A 15,879-nucleotide genomic window follows, 5' to 3' on the forward strand; every position below is an offset into this window, starting at 1 on the left:
GGAGATAATTAAAGAGAGACACACTCTAATGCAAGAGTGCCCTCTTGAATCGCTCCATTGATCTTATGTCCCGGATATTTCCACTGGAAAAAAAATCTTCCCTCCACGTCAATACCCCACTGTATGCATAATGTGTAATAGCTTGATGTTGATTAGGAAGCTATCGGCATTTTTAATGGGCACTGCTGGAGGGAATCACTTGGATTAGCCTGGGTTCAGGCACAAACACACACACACATAACGATTTGCAGCCCAGACAGAGGATCAGTTTTGGGATAAAAAAAACGTGTATTTCTTCAGGTTGTTTGTGTTGCATGTGTGTCCTTGACCGGTGCATTGGTCTCACAGGAGAGAGGCTTTTGGCTTGTGTGCGCCTCCTGCAAGTGCTGACTGACATGTATTGGCAGAAGCAGACTTGACCTTAGATCGTCCATAGGATCTGGCCACGACATCTGGAGGGAAAACCGTGTCCCCCATTGATCCACGGTTTGCACTGTGACGCTCACAATCAATGTCTCACCATTAGCCTCATCAAGCTGCCATAAGGTCGTGGATGGGAAAGGGGGCTGTCAATATCTCACAAAGCTCCTCCAAATGCCTAAACAAAGTTTGTGTATACCGGGGGGGACTGTATCTCCTTAATCACTAGCTCTTTACGAGGTGTGCTGCCATCATTAAGTGAGTTAACGGTGGGAGACAGAGGAGAGAAGGCCTGGTGGTGCGGTGGGGGTCGGAGCAAGGGGAAGGAGAAGTAAGGACACGGCAGAGTGAACATTAGCGTCTGCCTGTGAGGAGATGAGCGGCTTCTTATGAGGCAACATTATAGCTGATGACGGGAGACACAGATGGTGGTGGACATTAAGAGGGAGGAGGCAGGGTGGAAAGTCCTAGAAAGTAAGTGTGTGTGTGTGTGTGTGTGTGTGTGTGTGTGTGTGTGTGTCTGTTTTCACTTTTCTCTGATGATCATAAATTACGCTCACCCAGGAACAACAGCTGGCCTTGTAAAAACACTACCACTTTAGTCCAAACGGAGTGCAAGAATAACACACACTGAAAGTTCCTTGGAGCACCTTTAACACCTATTACAGATAGTAAAGTTCTATATTCAATTCCATTTTCAAGATACCAGTATCAATGCACATGAGTTATCACAGACCAGACAGATGAAAACACAACTTTCTATATTTTTTGGGGAAAATGTATTCAGAGAAGGGTAAAGGGTTAGGGGGTAAAGGGTTAGGGGGTAAGGGAGTGGGGTAGTAAGACAATAGAGAGGGTTTGAGGGTAACTAAATGCACACACACACACACACACACACACACACACACACACATACACAATGACACACACACACACACACACATCTCCCCTAGAGGAAAAGGGATGCATGCGGGAAGGTTAGCAGAATAACAAAGTAGGAAGAAACAGAGGAACATTTATTTTTTAACGTGTGTGTGTGTGTGTGTGTGTTGGTCATGCACAGCGTTGGTCTTGCTGTGATGAGGTGAGGACAAGGCAGATGGGATATAGACATAGTAGGTGTAGTTTTCGGGTTGGGGATGCAGGGGATATGTGCCCCCGCTATTTAAAAAAGGTATATGTGTCCCCGTCAAATAAATAAGAAAGACAGCCCCCTTCTCCCTAAAAGAGGTACAAATAACAGTTCAGGGGGTCGTAACATGTACACATCCTTCTTAGCTGTCAATATACTGTATATTTCCCATACATATCAGACACCTTAAAGTGGACCGATCTATTTTAACCTTTAACAAGGTCTCATTCTCTATTGGACCTATTGTTGAAATATTTTCACACTCAAGGAAAATCCAAAAACCTGTGATATGTTTTAAATGTTCAGTATGTTTTCTAAAACTACAGGAGAATACATATTTGAAAGCAATACTAAATACCTTAGAACCGTACTGCAATAGATTACTGAAGTTTGTCTTTTCCTTTACATTAATAAAGACATTCCCACCATAAGTTGATGCAGAAAAGGCAAAGATTGGTGTTTAAAATATCACTAGAATGCAGGATATGATGTGTTTAACGCTCCAAATGTTCTACTTAATTCTCGCCCCCCTCCCCCAAATGTTGAAACAAAACCATAGGCCCCATGGACATACTGTATATGATGGGAATGGGCTGAGTTCGTGCTTGTGGAACACCGGTGCGGCACAGGTGAGGTGGAAGAGAGGAAGAGCTGAGGTCAACACATTGGGAGACAGGTGCATAACGTCCTGTTTCAGCAGTATAGGACTCTCTGTATGACTGGGAGCGAAGACACTGTGGAGAATATACAGTAGTCAGCAAAACTCTATTTATGCTGCTATCTCCAAGTTTTGAGTGCAGAAGGAAATGTTTTGTGGTGTTATTTTCTCTACTAAAACACACACAGACACACACACACACATTCCTCCAGCTTCCTCGTCGTTACCATTGGGAAGAGTTACTTCTGGTGTGTATTCTTCATTGTGTCTGTATATAGTAGCAAAGCACTGGCTGGCAGCTGGTGCAAGACTTGTTCCTTTATAAAAGTTGCTAAAGGAGAAGAAAAAAAAAGAATCACGGCTCGCTGAAAGTACCCACATGAGGCCGATAGAAAGAAAGAAAAACGATGGTAGAACTGTGTTAATGAAGCACCAGAGTCTGTGGGCTGAATGATATCCCTCTCTTAAGAACGGCTGACTTAATCTTTGACTCTTTCATTAAGTGTGTGAAGGCTAATGATTTCCCCCCGCACTGTTGACAATGTGATACTGTCTTTGGGAAAAGGGTTAGAGAAAGAGACCATCATTAAGTTCCATGGTAATGCGCCTTGTTCTCGGTGACCCGCGTGGGCACACACACACACACACACACACACACACACACACACACACACACACACACACACACACACACACACACACACAGACACACACACAAATCCAGCACCAACTCCAAAAGGGGCCTTATTATAGATCATGAGGGCCCACTCAACCCAGCATACACAGCAGTTCATTTCTCCTGGTGGGGCCCAGGTGACAGAGTGAAGGTGTGCAAAGGGGCACCAGAGACCTTGGGCTGTGAAAACTAATTACCCTCAGTGGTAATTATTAGAGCAGAGCTCAGGTTTAACCTTGGAGAAGTGATTTAGTGGCATGGGTCGCTGGCTCCATTACATGTTGCTACTAAACTAAAAGGGGAGTGAGAAACTGAAATAGCTTTGTTGATTTTAAAATGCGGAGTGACTATGTTTTTGTGTGTTTTTATGATGTAATTTTAAATTTTGACACATATTAAAGGATTAGCCTAATAGATGACCCAGAAAGTGCAGTCAATACCAAAGTGTATGTAGATTAAAATGTTGATGCATATGGTTGGTGTGCAAGTGCATGAGAAACTTTCCCAATTCATGTTTTTAACCCAATGTGATGCTTGAAATGTTTTCAAATTAGTATGAAAGGCAAACTAGTTTATTCAGTAATTTTAACAGTTTGTGTCTATCCACAAGTACAGAGTATGACATACAGTATGACACAGAACTGACGGGAGCCTACGGCATTTGGCTCACATGGAAATATGTATTTGAATGCTTGAGCGGCCCGTGTAATTTGTAGAAAAAAGTTAATTTGACCATACAAAAGGAATCTTAAAAAGTAGTGGCCATTTAAATGATTTAGTAAAAAGCACAAAAGTCAATTGAGATCCAAAATTCAAGGCAAAGCACATTCATTTTTATAACGCAATTCATATACAAAGGCAGTTGAAAGGGCTTTCAATAACACAATAAAACACTAATGAAAAGGATGTTGAACTTTTAATATCCACCTTATGAGTGCTTTTATCCAGCTATTTTCACTGAAATGGCACGCGGTGTTGGGGCGCTCTGGTGGCGTAATGGATGGAGCGTGTACCATGTTGGCTCCGGCCTTCGTTGCAGTGGCCGCGGCTTCGAATCCGACCCATGGACCTTTGCTGCGGGTCATCCCCCCTCTCTCTCTCTGTCTCCCCATTTCGGCTCTGTACTGGCTAATAAAGCTTGAAAATGCCAAAAAAAATAAAATCTTAAAATAAAGAAATGGCACGTGGTGTGCACCAAATGTAGTGACGATCCCTCTTAGGGTTGTTGAGACTAATCACTTCAAACCACAAGTAGTTCAACATTTTATAACTTTAGCGATTTACCTTACTCTCCGGCTCCAGCAAAGGCAACAGAAACCATTCCTGTTTTTAATGTAGAGATGGGCAAAAGTCACTCATCCAAGTTAGCTTAGCTTAAACACTGGTAGTCGATGGGAGCAGGTCAACATAGAAAACGTTATGATATCACTAAACGCTCCTGTGCTGACCAACCAACATATAGACCAACATTGGCGTCCATAGGCTAAAAACAAAACAACAAGCCTAGTATCCTCCTTTTAGAAATCAATAAAATGGAAAAAACCTGATGATCAAAATAAGTTTGGGTGCATTAAAAACAGGACGTGTAAGGATATTTACATCAGCAAGTCTTCATGAGAAACAGTATCATTGACTTATCTCATTTATTAATATTCTAACCTTTGATATTATTTTAGATGTGTCAATAACTCCTTGGAGAGGTAACGCTGTTTAAATGTTAATACCCAAGCTTTTGGTACATCCCAATGCTGTTTGAGTGCCTATCTGGGCATAAGAGGTCACTGCGGGAGACAAGCCCTGCATGTATAGAGACACTGTGTTATTGAGTCACATACACAGTAGGCCCTAGTATCTTTTTAGAGGGAAAAAGGGAAGATGCATAATGGATTAATGTGCTTGGTTCAACTTCATGAATATATGAGAAAAGGACACCTTTTCAATCTTTAGGAACACAAGTCACTGATTCAGTTTGACAGTTAAATAATTTATGTTCCTTTTTTTTGTGTCGTATGTGAGGTATAATAATTCAAATCACAGAGAGACTCATACAGCTGTCCAGCCATTTTCATATTCAGTTTATATGGGAGTTCTTGCAACTCTAGTAATAACTTCATAAAACTGTAGATGGTCTTAACAAACAGATGGTAATGAGCATCAGTCAAAACTAAAGGTTGTGCTTATTAGATTTTATTTTGTACTCTAATGCATAAACATGATTGGATCTTTGTACGTCCATACACTTACCATTTCCTTGAGTTAGCTCAGTGCGCATACTCACTGACTGAATGAATGAACTCTCTAGTGACCCACACTCATTTAGCAAAACTGATATCAGTTGCTCAACCCTAAACGGTATTGGACCATATATAGTATAGTCATTAGAGTTTAGCATGTGTTGACAAGCCAGATACACTGTTAAGCTTTACCATCTGCCCCCCTGACTACCTCTGATAAATATGCATACACAAGCATGAATACCATGGAGACACACACACACCAATACACCCACACATGATCCAAGAGACTCGGACAGATTTACTGTTAGTACAGGTATTGTAATGAGGCATGACAAAAGACAGAAAGAAACTCCCACACAAGAAACCGTTTCTTTCCCCCTCACTCCTATGAACTGTTATTCCGAAACTAACACACATACACTTACAGTCCTCAACATCAATGTTTTTTTCTCTCCATTATTTTTCTCTCATACCAAGACTCGTGCCAGATGGGGGTAAGGATGAGGTGAATTAGATTTTGCTGATTTATATTCCAGTCACATGGCTGGAGTCTACAGTTGGCATTCGGTGTGTCTCAACCTCCCATCCTCTCTGTCTCTGTACTCCGACATCCTGACTTTATAAAGGGGAAAGATTCGTGGCCCATAGTTTCGTACAACTCTCTGGGGATTATCTCATGGATTTCCTTCATTTGTCTGTGCATAATGTGGTATGAATTCAAATTCAACGTTCTGCCTGGACATTTTCATTATTAGGTTGTCCAAATTCATCATTTGGGTATTCAGTGATTCCCAGAAATTGTACGATAAGTAGAGATGGAGGTATTCTTAAGCTTTTCAGTTGTCCCTTACGGCCTCTGCACACATCCTGCGTTTACCTCTGGAGCGCGTCGCCTTACCTTACTGCTGCGTCTCTCGCACTTTTCTCAGACACACATGGAACGTCTGAGCAGCTGCTGCTGCAGCGCTGCTTCTAAAAGCCCTATCTTTCTACATAGTTTTCCATAGATAATTCCCATTAAAAATGAAGTTATTTCATGTCATTTATGATGCATATGATTTATTTTGTTTTGTTATCATGACATATGGCTCAGATATCCATGTTCCCCACAGAATGAATTATGATAGAACTGATGATCTCCTGTATTTTCATATAGTGCCATTAGGTCAAAACACAACAACCTTAAAGCTCCCATATTATACACTTTTCGGTTCTATTATACACCATATTATATGGTCTTAGTGGTCCCTAATACGTTTTTCTTTAATTGTTTGCTGAAAAAAACTTTCAGATAATTTATTGTACTATGCTGATGTTCAGCTAATCTCACAATGGCCTATTTTTTAAAAAGAGCTGCAGTTCCCCTCGTAAATGTACAATCTTTGAGCTCCCCCCGCCCCCTGTCCGGAAGCGAAGCCAGATACGCCTCGCCCTCTGTCTGTCAGGGCCGTGGACCAATAAGAAATAGGGGTGTGTGGGCTGCACAGTGGAAGCTTCTGGCTTTCCAGTTGTTGAGGTCAGAAACGAGGAGAATTCTGACTGGAGTATATTGGGGGGGGGGAGGGGTGGGGGTTTCATAAAGGGGGAGAGTGAGAAAAGGAGAGATTGTTATTCTTTTAAATATTTTGGCAGTCTCTAGGCACACCGTGGACCCATGGATATGTTAGAACACATTTAAAAAGTGCATTTAGCATAATATGTGACCTTTAACATCAGTCATCCTTCAGCTTTAGCTATAGTTTGCGTTCAGGGGCATGCTAAACAAGACAAACAGCTGCATACATGAACATGTTAACATTGTCATCAGTAGCATGTTACACTGACTTCATTACTGTAAACGATCCAAAACAAACTTTGGACCTCTTTAATCCATCTTAATGTTTGGTTGTCTTTACAATGAGCATTAAAGCTAACAGGTTGATTCATCAAGCTTTGTTCCAATTCCATACTACCTCTGAGCAAGTTTTGAGTATGTAGTATGGGCACACTGAACAAGTGAGCAAACTAAGTATACTCCAAAAGATCAGTATGTATACCAAAAGCTGTCGACCTTTAGCTGCCTATTGAGGTGCACTATTGTTCAACAATGAGACACATGGACAAATGAAGAAGTTACTTTTTGTGGCAAATATACAATTCCACACTACTTCTACAACATGCCACAATTCCATATAAAGTATACAACAAACCAATTGTTATAGTACAATATACGGTTTTATCAAGTAGAAATTCCCTAAACAACAAATCCACATGAAAAATTCAACCCTAACTAACAGCTGATACTGCGTTTAAAACCTTTGGAGCAAATCATCAGTTGTGATGGTGGGCTGTATAAATAAAAACTGACTTGATTTCAGCTGTTCATCAAACAGGGACATCGGAATGTCACTGGCAGTTAAACTTCATAAACATACATCAATATGCTTTTTTCTCAAGATTTATTGCTTTGTTTTTTAGCTTTCTGTTTCCCCCACCACCTTCTATTTATCTTTATGTTTTCCAGCTGTAGGCAGCTCCTCCATTTTATTTTTTTATGTGCATTGCATTGTGGAAGAATGCTAACCATAAGTACAGAGTCAAAAAGATTACAATGCAAGATTGGGACAAAACTTTGGACTTTTCTCTGCATATGTTCAGTGTTTACCAAGCCCCAACCACAGCAAAATCTACCGGCATCCAATGTGGAAGTGACAGAACATGCAGTTCAACAAGTGGCCACTAGGGGCATGTTTCAAAACAGAGCAATTTCTCATTGACTCCCACGTTAAATAGGCCGTTTTCACAGCATTATGTAAGGCCTGATACAAAAAAAACATTCTAGTCACGGAAGGGGGGTGCATATTTTTTTGTACCAGGCTAGTTTTTTATTCTATTGGAGGTTAAAATGTATGACTAATAAGGGGTGCGGCCTCTTGAGTGACAGCTAGCCACTGGCCCTCACTTCACCTTGGAGGTATACGTCAGCTAGAAGGGCGTATCTCCTTCCGTCCAACGTCACATCAATGCCCTTTTTTGGTAATAGGACATGAGGCAGAGTCAAAATCTGACAAGATGGCGACGCGCATGGGCCAGGACGATTGGATGCAGTTTGAATATCAGAGGTCAGCCCGGAAGCCACATCCATTTTATATACTATCTATGGAGTGTACTTACGATCAGCCTTGCTTCACACTCAGGGTGATGAAACCCCATGTTGTGTGGGCTGATTGTTCACACTTCTGTAGACATCACGGTCATACTCACGTTTTCCTTTCCTTGGAATCGGGGTGACTCACACACACTGACACACACACACACACACACACGCCTTCACATGGTTGCACACACTGTAAAAGTATATTAGGTCGCCGCCATTCATACATACACATTGGCACACACAAAGGACCCTCCCTTGTGAGACTGCGGCTCTACCAATAAGGCCTCAGGTCTGCAGCAGCAGCAAACTCCCCCACAGAGACCAAAGCCAATTTATTTCAGTCAGGGCTGCTGGTGACAGAAACGCAAGCTGTAACAGAGGTCAAGCTGACCAACCTGCCCACTGGGAAATACAGAGCAGGCCCATATACTGCATTTTTATATAGTGGAGAACTGAGGCGTTTACACTCCTTTTTACCACAGCACAGGTAGTTATACTGTACATCGTAATAGGGGGGGAAGTGTACAGCTGCTCCCACACATCTGCTTAAATGGTCATAGTGTTTAAATATTAGGGAACAAGCAAGACGCGTTAAATGAGTGTTTTTATATTAGTTTTTGATCGTTGTGACCTTTCCTTTGACAACAGAAGATGACAAACCTATAGGCCTAAAGGGGAAACACTATTTCCTGACAGGGAAGGTGAACTTGAAAACACTGGACCTCTTCTACTTTTTGTGTTGAGAATTGTGTATTAATCAATAATGAACCCCTCCAAAAAATTAAGATTACTAAGTGAGAAAATATAGTTGTCAACACTGTCATTGGAGGGTTGTACCATAAAATACATAAGGAGGGGATTAATTGGACATTATGTTTATGTGACAATTTATCTTAAAGATAATACACAAGTGCCACTTGAGTGTGAGTCCCGTTAGATCCTTGACAAGTATACTCCATTTGGGGACCATTTGATTAAACGTGACGGCTGGAATTATACTATATTTCCACACATATTCCATTATTCTTTCAATATTTTGTGAATTAGCGTACCTGTCTGTGGCAATCAGCCCAAAGCCCAAAATCTTTTCCTAAACAGCAGGGCACTACACTCCATAGCAAACATTAATCAAAAAGGAGGAAATGTTGGGGACTACTTTCATCCCCTCATTAACACATTATTTGATGCTTTATTGGGTATTTACCGCTACAGGAAGGTTTATGTGGGACTGAGTTAAAATAAACTGCACTGTGTGTGTTCATGCTAATGAAATAATATCTCACCCAGTGCAACAATTTGGCTCGTTGGTGAGTTTTTAATAGTTTTTGGAGACAACAATGAAGCTCACACAGCGGTTGGGAGCCAGAATCGTGTCGTGTGAAGTTGACTGACATCACGCTGCATCATATAATAAAATACCATCCCTCTTTTCAAAGTGAGAAAAGTTAAGCCTTCAAAGGAGAGCTAGTTTAATCTCATCCATCTATCATTTAAATTTTTTCCCACAGAACTGTCAGAGACTGTGTTTGGAAACAGATGCTGCTCTCTTGCACCTCACATAAACCCTCTTCTGTAGCCCAGTCCGGTTTAACAACCCCATATAATATAACTGTGTGCAGCACAGGACAAAGAGCGCTTCTACTGAGTTATTGTTGGGGAAATACATGTGAAGAATGGATATAAATTAAATTGTCCTTTGCCTCATAAGCAACTGCATATGAAGACATGAACCAAAGATACTCGAGAGATTGTGTGCAATCTACAATGCATGTTAGACATATGCAGCTTGTTATCATGTTACCTTTAGCACTACAACTAAATGCCTAACCACGACCCTTGTACTAGCCCTAACCCAAAGCCAAACCCTAATTCTGAAATGTATCTAAACACTTAGTCCAAACTTTCAGACAGCCTTTGAAGGTCTGTCCCCAAATTGAGAACCAGTCAAAATGTCCTCACTTTCCAAAATGTCCTCACTCCTAAGGTCTAAAACTCAAATTAGTTCTCACAAAGATAGATGCACAAGTTCAAACACCACACACACACACACACACACACACACACACACACACACACACACACACACACACACACACACACACACACACACACACACACACACACACACACACACACACCTATTCTTACATGTCATGTGAATGTAAAAGCATGCCAAAAAGTACTGTATGTGTTAACATGTCTTCCAAGTAACAAACACATTTGTACTCATGAATGAATTTAGTGGTCATGCTCAGTCCCTAAGGTTAGCGCCTGCAGAGCAGTAGAAGGGATAAACTTGAAAGTAAAATAGAACAAGTGAAAGGGATAAATAGTAGAGAGACTCAACCATAGAGCTGGAGCTCAGTGTACAGAGGGAGGAACCCCTCCATCCTGCCAGCACTTATTTGGGAAGATAAATCAGAATGGACAGAGCCATTTCTTTACCAAAACCCCTTCCACTGCCACCATCGTGACTGGGGAAAAACACAGGGTTAAAGGCCACAAGAAACTATAAGGAAGAAGGGGAGTGTGTATGTGGAGAAAAACAGAATGAAAGAAGCATGTTCACTATTCAGCTATGAGATGGAGATCACAACCTCCAAGGGAATTAAATGATTGTCAAGGGAAGATCGATTAACATTTATCAACATAAAAAACATGTTTTTTTTCTCAAATCTACACGCTCAGCTCCATAATTTGAAGTTCAATAGTGACGAACAGCCTTGAGCTGCTGCACTGGAGATAAGGGCTGCTGATGCATGAATCTGTATGTACAATTAGATCTAAATGACATACACCTATCTTGGTGCCATCTTTGTGTCCCCAGAAAGACAGCAGTTCCACGTGTTTCCTATTCATTTGAATATGGGAGCCATATTTCTTTTCACACATCAAGCTCGAACCTCACACAGTAACCTTTGTTATTAATTGTGCTATGATCGCCGTGAACACTGCAGCCTCAGGACCGTGACCCAAATAAAACAGAACTGCCAAAATTTCAATTTCTCGTCAGATGCGCTTAAATGGATTGAGTCTTACCTCACTGGCCGTTCCCAACATGTCAGAGTCCAGTCTTTTAAATCAGCGGCCCTCAGTCTGTCCACCGGTCTTCCTCAAGTATCAAAGTAATGTTCTACACCAAGTCCCACAGACATGTCAATGTTGAGCCGAATGTTTTGGTTACAGGGGAAAGGCTGCTGATTGTGTCCGAATATAAATATCTGGGAGTTTTATTTGATTCAAAGTTGTCATTTACATCACATGTAAAAAGGGTCTGTAATCGAATCAAATTCAACCTCAGGAACAGACACATTCGCCATCAAATGTCTATAGAGGCAGCAAACATTTTCATGCACTCTATGATTTTCTCACACATCACTTACTGTTTACCCATTTGGTCACAAGCTACTGTTACATCCCTGAAACCTATACAATCACTTTACAAACAAACTGTTAAAATCCTGGACAAGAAACCTTGTAGATTTCATCATTGTCCAATATTACAAAAGCACAGATTACTCAACTGGGAAAACATGGTCAACTATTCAAATCTATGTCTTGTCTATAAAATCATTCACGGTTTATCATCCCCTCCGCTTCATCAGTTTGTCAACATCCAAACAGCTGATCACAGCAGAACTAGAAGTTCAGCGACGGGAGATTGTATTATCCCTTTTAGGGCGAGTGTATTTGGCCATACTTCTTTCTTTGTTCGTGCAGCTACTGAGTGGAACCTCACCCCCATAGCCATCAGAAATCTGAACACATAGAGGTCATTTAAATTCCAGTTGAAGAAATGGCTCATTGATAACCAGAGCTGTCTACATTACCATTAACCTGTTCATGTCATTGTCTGCTGTTGTCTGATTGTTGCTCTGCTGTGTTTTTATTGTATATTTTAGCTTAATAGTACTTTTTCCTTTACTTTCTTTTTAATAGTACGTTTTACTATAGGTATGTTGTGTTATGTAAATGTGTAACTTTATTTTCTCTTAGGGTGACTTTTACCATCGGTCTAGGGAATGCAGATGAAAAATAGCCTTCTGGCTAATTCTGGCATATTGACAGAAATGTTTGATAATATGCACTGTCCCTGTATTAAATAAAAAAAGAAAAAAAAATACATAAATCGCATATCTACACACAGGGAGTGTTTGTGCCACGGGTGGGGGACACCAGAACTCCAGCATTGCATTTAGATTGAAATGTGTTCTACAAGTATTAAAACTTGTTTTATCGTGTGTTTTTCGCAATCCTAATCAGACATTAGGAATCAAATCAGATGGTAATACAATGGCCTTCCCAGAAATCAAATTGAAATGTCACTGTACAGAATCTCTTAAAGAGGCTCTGAAGTGCCATATGTAAAGCAACTTATCCATTTTACACTGGAGCATTTGATTTTTTAAGCAAAAGGACATATAACTTCCTCCTATTACCTACATGTTTTCTTCACATTTGCGTTATGTAGTCATATACAGTGATTAGGTATTGTGCACCAATACCCAGTTGTAGTTTTGGGAAGAAAAAAACCCTTTCTGAAGATGCAACACACTTTCTGCTCTCGTCCTCTTGTGAAAGTTTCCTTGGGATACTATAAATCCAGGGAGAAGGGAGTCCTCATCCGTTAAGCCCCTTTTTCTCATAAAAAATGATACATTAAATATTATTTTCTCTGCGGTTAGCATTAGGCTATTTCTTCCTCCTTTTAAGCTCTTCACCCTCTGTGACAGCAGTAATTCCTACCTGCTTGACAGATGATTCAGTCCATGGTCTGTTTCTGCAGTAAATACGTCATTATCCCTCTACTTCCTCTGTGGCAGCCAAACATGTTATATGAGACATTAGAAGTTCCTGTGGACAGACACAATACTTTCAGGACAGTCTAACTCCAAGGCAGTAAAACAGAATATCTCATATTATGAATAAATAGTTATATTGACTATAATATGCACAATCTTTATCTGAAATGTAAATAGTATTACTAGTAGTTAAACAAACAACACATCTTGAAGGTATTTCAAATATTAGATTTTTTAGCTTGTTGCCTCTCTCTGGTTCAAGACAAGGCAACATAGATTGTTCCTTTTACTGTGTGTGCATATTTTAAGAAGACATGGTCAAAGGTCACTCATCGCTAGTTAGCTTATAGCTCAAATACTGGTAATCAATGGCAAGTATCAGCCTGCCTCTGCTGACAGTCAAAAGATACATTTTGCAACATCACTAAATGCTCCTGCATGCTTGTTGGGACTTGTTAATTTTCAACACGCTATGTTGCCCACATACCGGAAGCGCAAACCACGTGCTTATCAGTAGGTCAACGGTATACTAGATTCTAAATGACAACAAGTCTAAATAAATATAGTCACAACAAGTGCCCAGGATCATTTAATGATGTTCTAAGGTTTATGTTCAAACTGTCGGCGGAGAAATCCTTATACTTCCCATTGACAACCAGTATGTGACCTAAGCTAACTATCAACCATTTGACCATGCGTCCTGTAAAAATGCAAATGTTAAAGGAATTGTTTCTGTTGTCTTGTCCTACACATAAGAGTGACGCAACAAGCTAAAAACAAGCTCATTCCGAAGTTTGATGGGGCTCAAACTTTGTATAAGTTTCAAGGACATGCAATGGAGCTTATCTGACCGTAGCTTATCAATAAATGCTTAATTTAAATCCTTATCTGATATTACAACATTGGTCATCTCCAATGAATGGGTGCGCCAAACACATGTTGCGTCTCAACAGGAACTGGGTAGGTGTATCTGAAGGAGGGAATGAATCATATACTGTATATAATCCCTTCAGAAGAACCCCCATGAACGATTTTTTTGTTGGTATAGCCATGCCAAACTAGTCAAACATATCTCATCACTTTTGTAAAACACCCCTATCACTGTCAATCTTTTATTTTGCTACTCATAGTGCCACTCCTAGTGTCTTCATCCTCCATGGATTACAAGGTCAGTGAGAGGTATGAACACACTTGTTCCACTCACCTCTATCTTGCTCTCTCCTCCCTTTCCTTTTGCAATACCCCCCCCCCCACCCCCTAATCCTCCTCCACTCAAGCTGCTGTGGCCTGTTCAATGGGCCACTCGCTTGGCTAACCTTGGAGTCGGCAGTCTCTTATTGTCATGATTTGTGAAACCTCACTCCCTTTTTTACACTCCCCTTTGGCTCTTACAGAATATCTGCTCTTATGGCTGTGTGAGAAATACCCCACATTCAACTCCTGAAAGATGAGTTTGTCCTCCAAAAGGAACTCCAGCGGTGTGTGATCATGCAGCTCCTTGAGTTGTATTGGCTTCCTTGCCTTGTGTTGTTATTTCTGTTATAAACACTCCACAATATTCAACATCTCTCACACAAATACTTTTTTCTTACTGGACCTGCTGTGCCTTTGACCATTTTTTCTTCTTCTCACCTAACACCTGTGCCTTCCACTCCATGCCCCTTGGTTTCTCCGTGTGTCTAAAAGCTCTCGGCAGGTTCGACTTTCTCCAACATAGCGGGCCTGTGAAGTGATCAAAAGCACAGTGGGTTGTAAACTCCCACTCCTTGCATGCACTCGGATATACGTAGGCATCCATACAACCACCTCGCTAACACAAACATCAAGCAGAAGTAACTCTAGCCAGCCCTATCACACCTGGAGTGCCCCCATCAAAACCAGCAAGCCTGAGGCCCGGGCCTGTGTTTCTCCATCAAAGTCTGACCTCTGATCCCCCATGTAGGGCACCCTCTCCTGACCCCAGACCAGTACCTTGAACTCATTTCACGAGTGCTGCTATAGGCAAAGACTGACTGACACTGATGCATCCGGTGTCACTCCTTTCACTCCTCCTGGGGGGAGAGTAACAGCATTGAGCAGACTTCTCTGGAGGCTAAGTGCTTTTCCTGTTCCTCTGAATACAGACAGCTATCAATGTCAGTGTCTCTGGGGACACACAGAGAAAACAAACCCCGCCAGCCTGAGCCGTCTCCTGTGGGACTTTCCAAGGGTGTGACTCGTATATATTTTGTAGGAAGTGTGTCTGTGTGTGGCTGTGCATATGTGTAACCTGAGTCTTTAAAGAGGGAAATATTACCGCTCATGGCATTGGGACTCACCTTAAAGTAGCTACGAGGAACACTTCAATATTTTTGAAACGGTCTCATTTCTCCTCTGATGATCATACATTTAATTTTTACAGCGAATGAGACCAGCAGTGCAATGGAAACAATTTGTTATAGTGTTTTTATTAATGCCTTTGTACGGGTGTTGTAAAAAAAAAACCTACTGCTTCTGTCCAAAGGGGCCGCTAGAATGAACACAAACTGAAAGTTCCTCATGGCCACTTTAAACTTATTGCTTGAGCAATACAAGGGGACTTGCTGCTACTGCATTGCCACTATATACATTCACATTATTGATCAGAGGAATCTGTTTGGGCATTATTTGGCAGAAGATCAAATCAAACGCAAGTAACCTGCTTAAATCCCCGTCGTTATGATAATGTGCCTACATATTTTGCTTCACAAACAAAAGAAAATGCCCCAATTAAGTAAGATAAAGTAGCTGAAAAGGCCATTTACCTGGAATCTGTTAAGGAGGTTATTCAGTGCCGAGA

Source organism: Ammodytes marinus (assembly GCF_949987685.1).
Source record: "Ammodytes marinus genome assembly, chromosome: 12".
NCBI classification, from domain to species: Eukaryota; Metazoa; Chordata; class Actinopteri; order Uranoscopiformes; family Ammodytidae; genus Ammodytes; species Ammodytes marinus.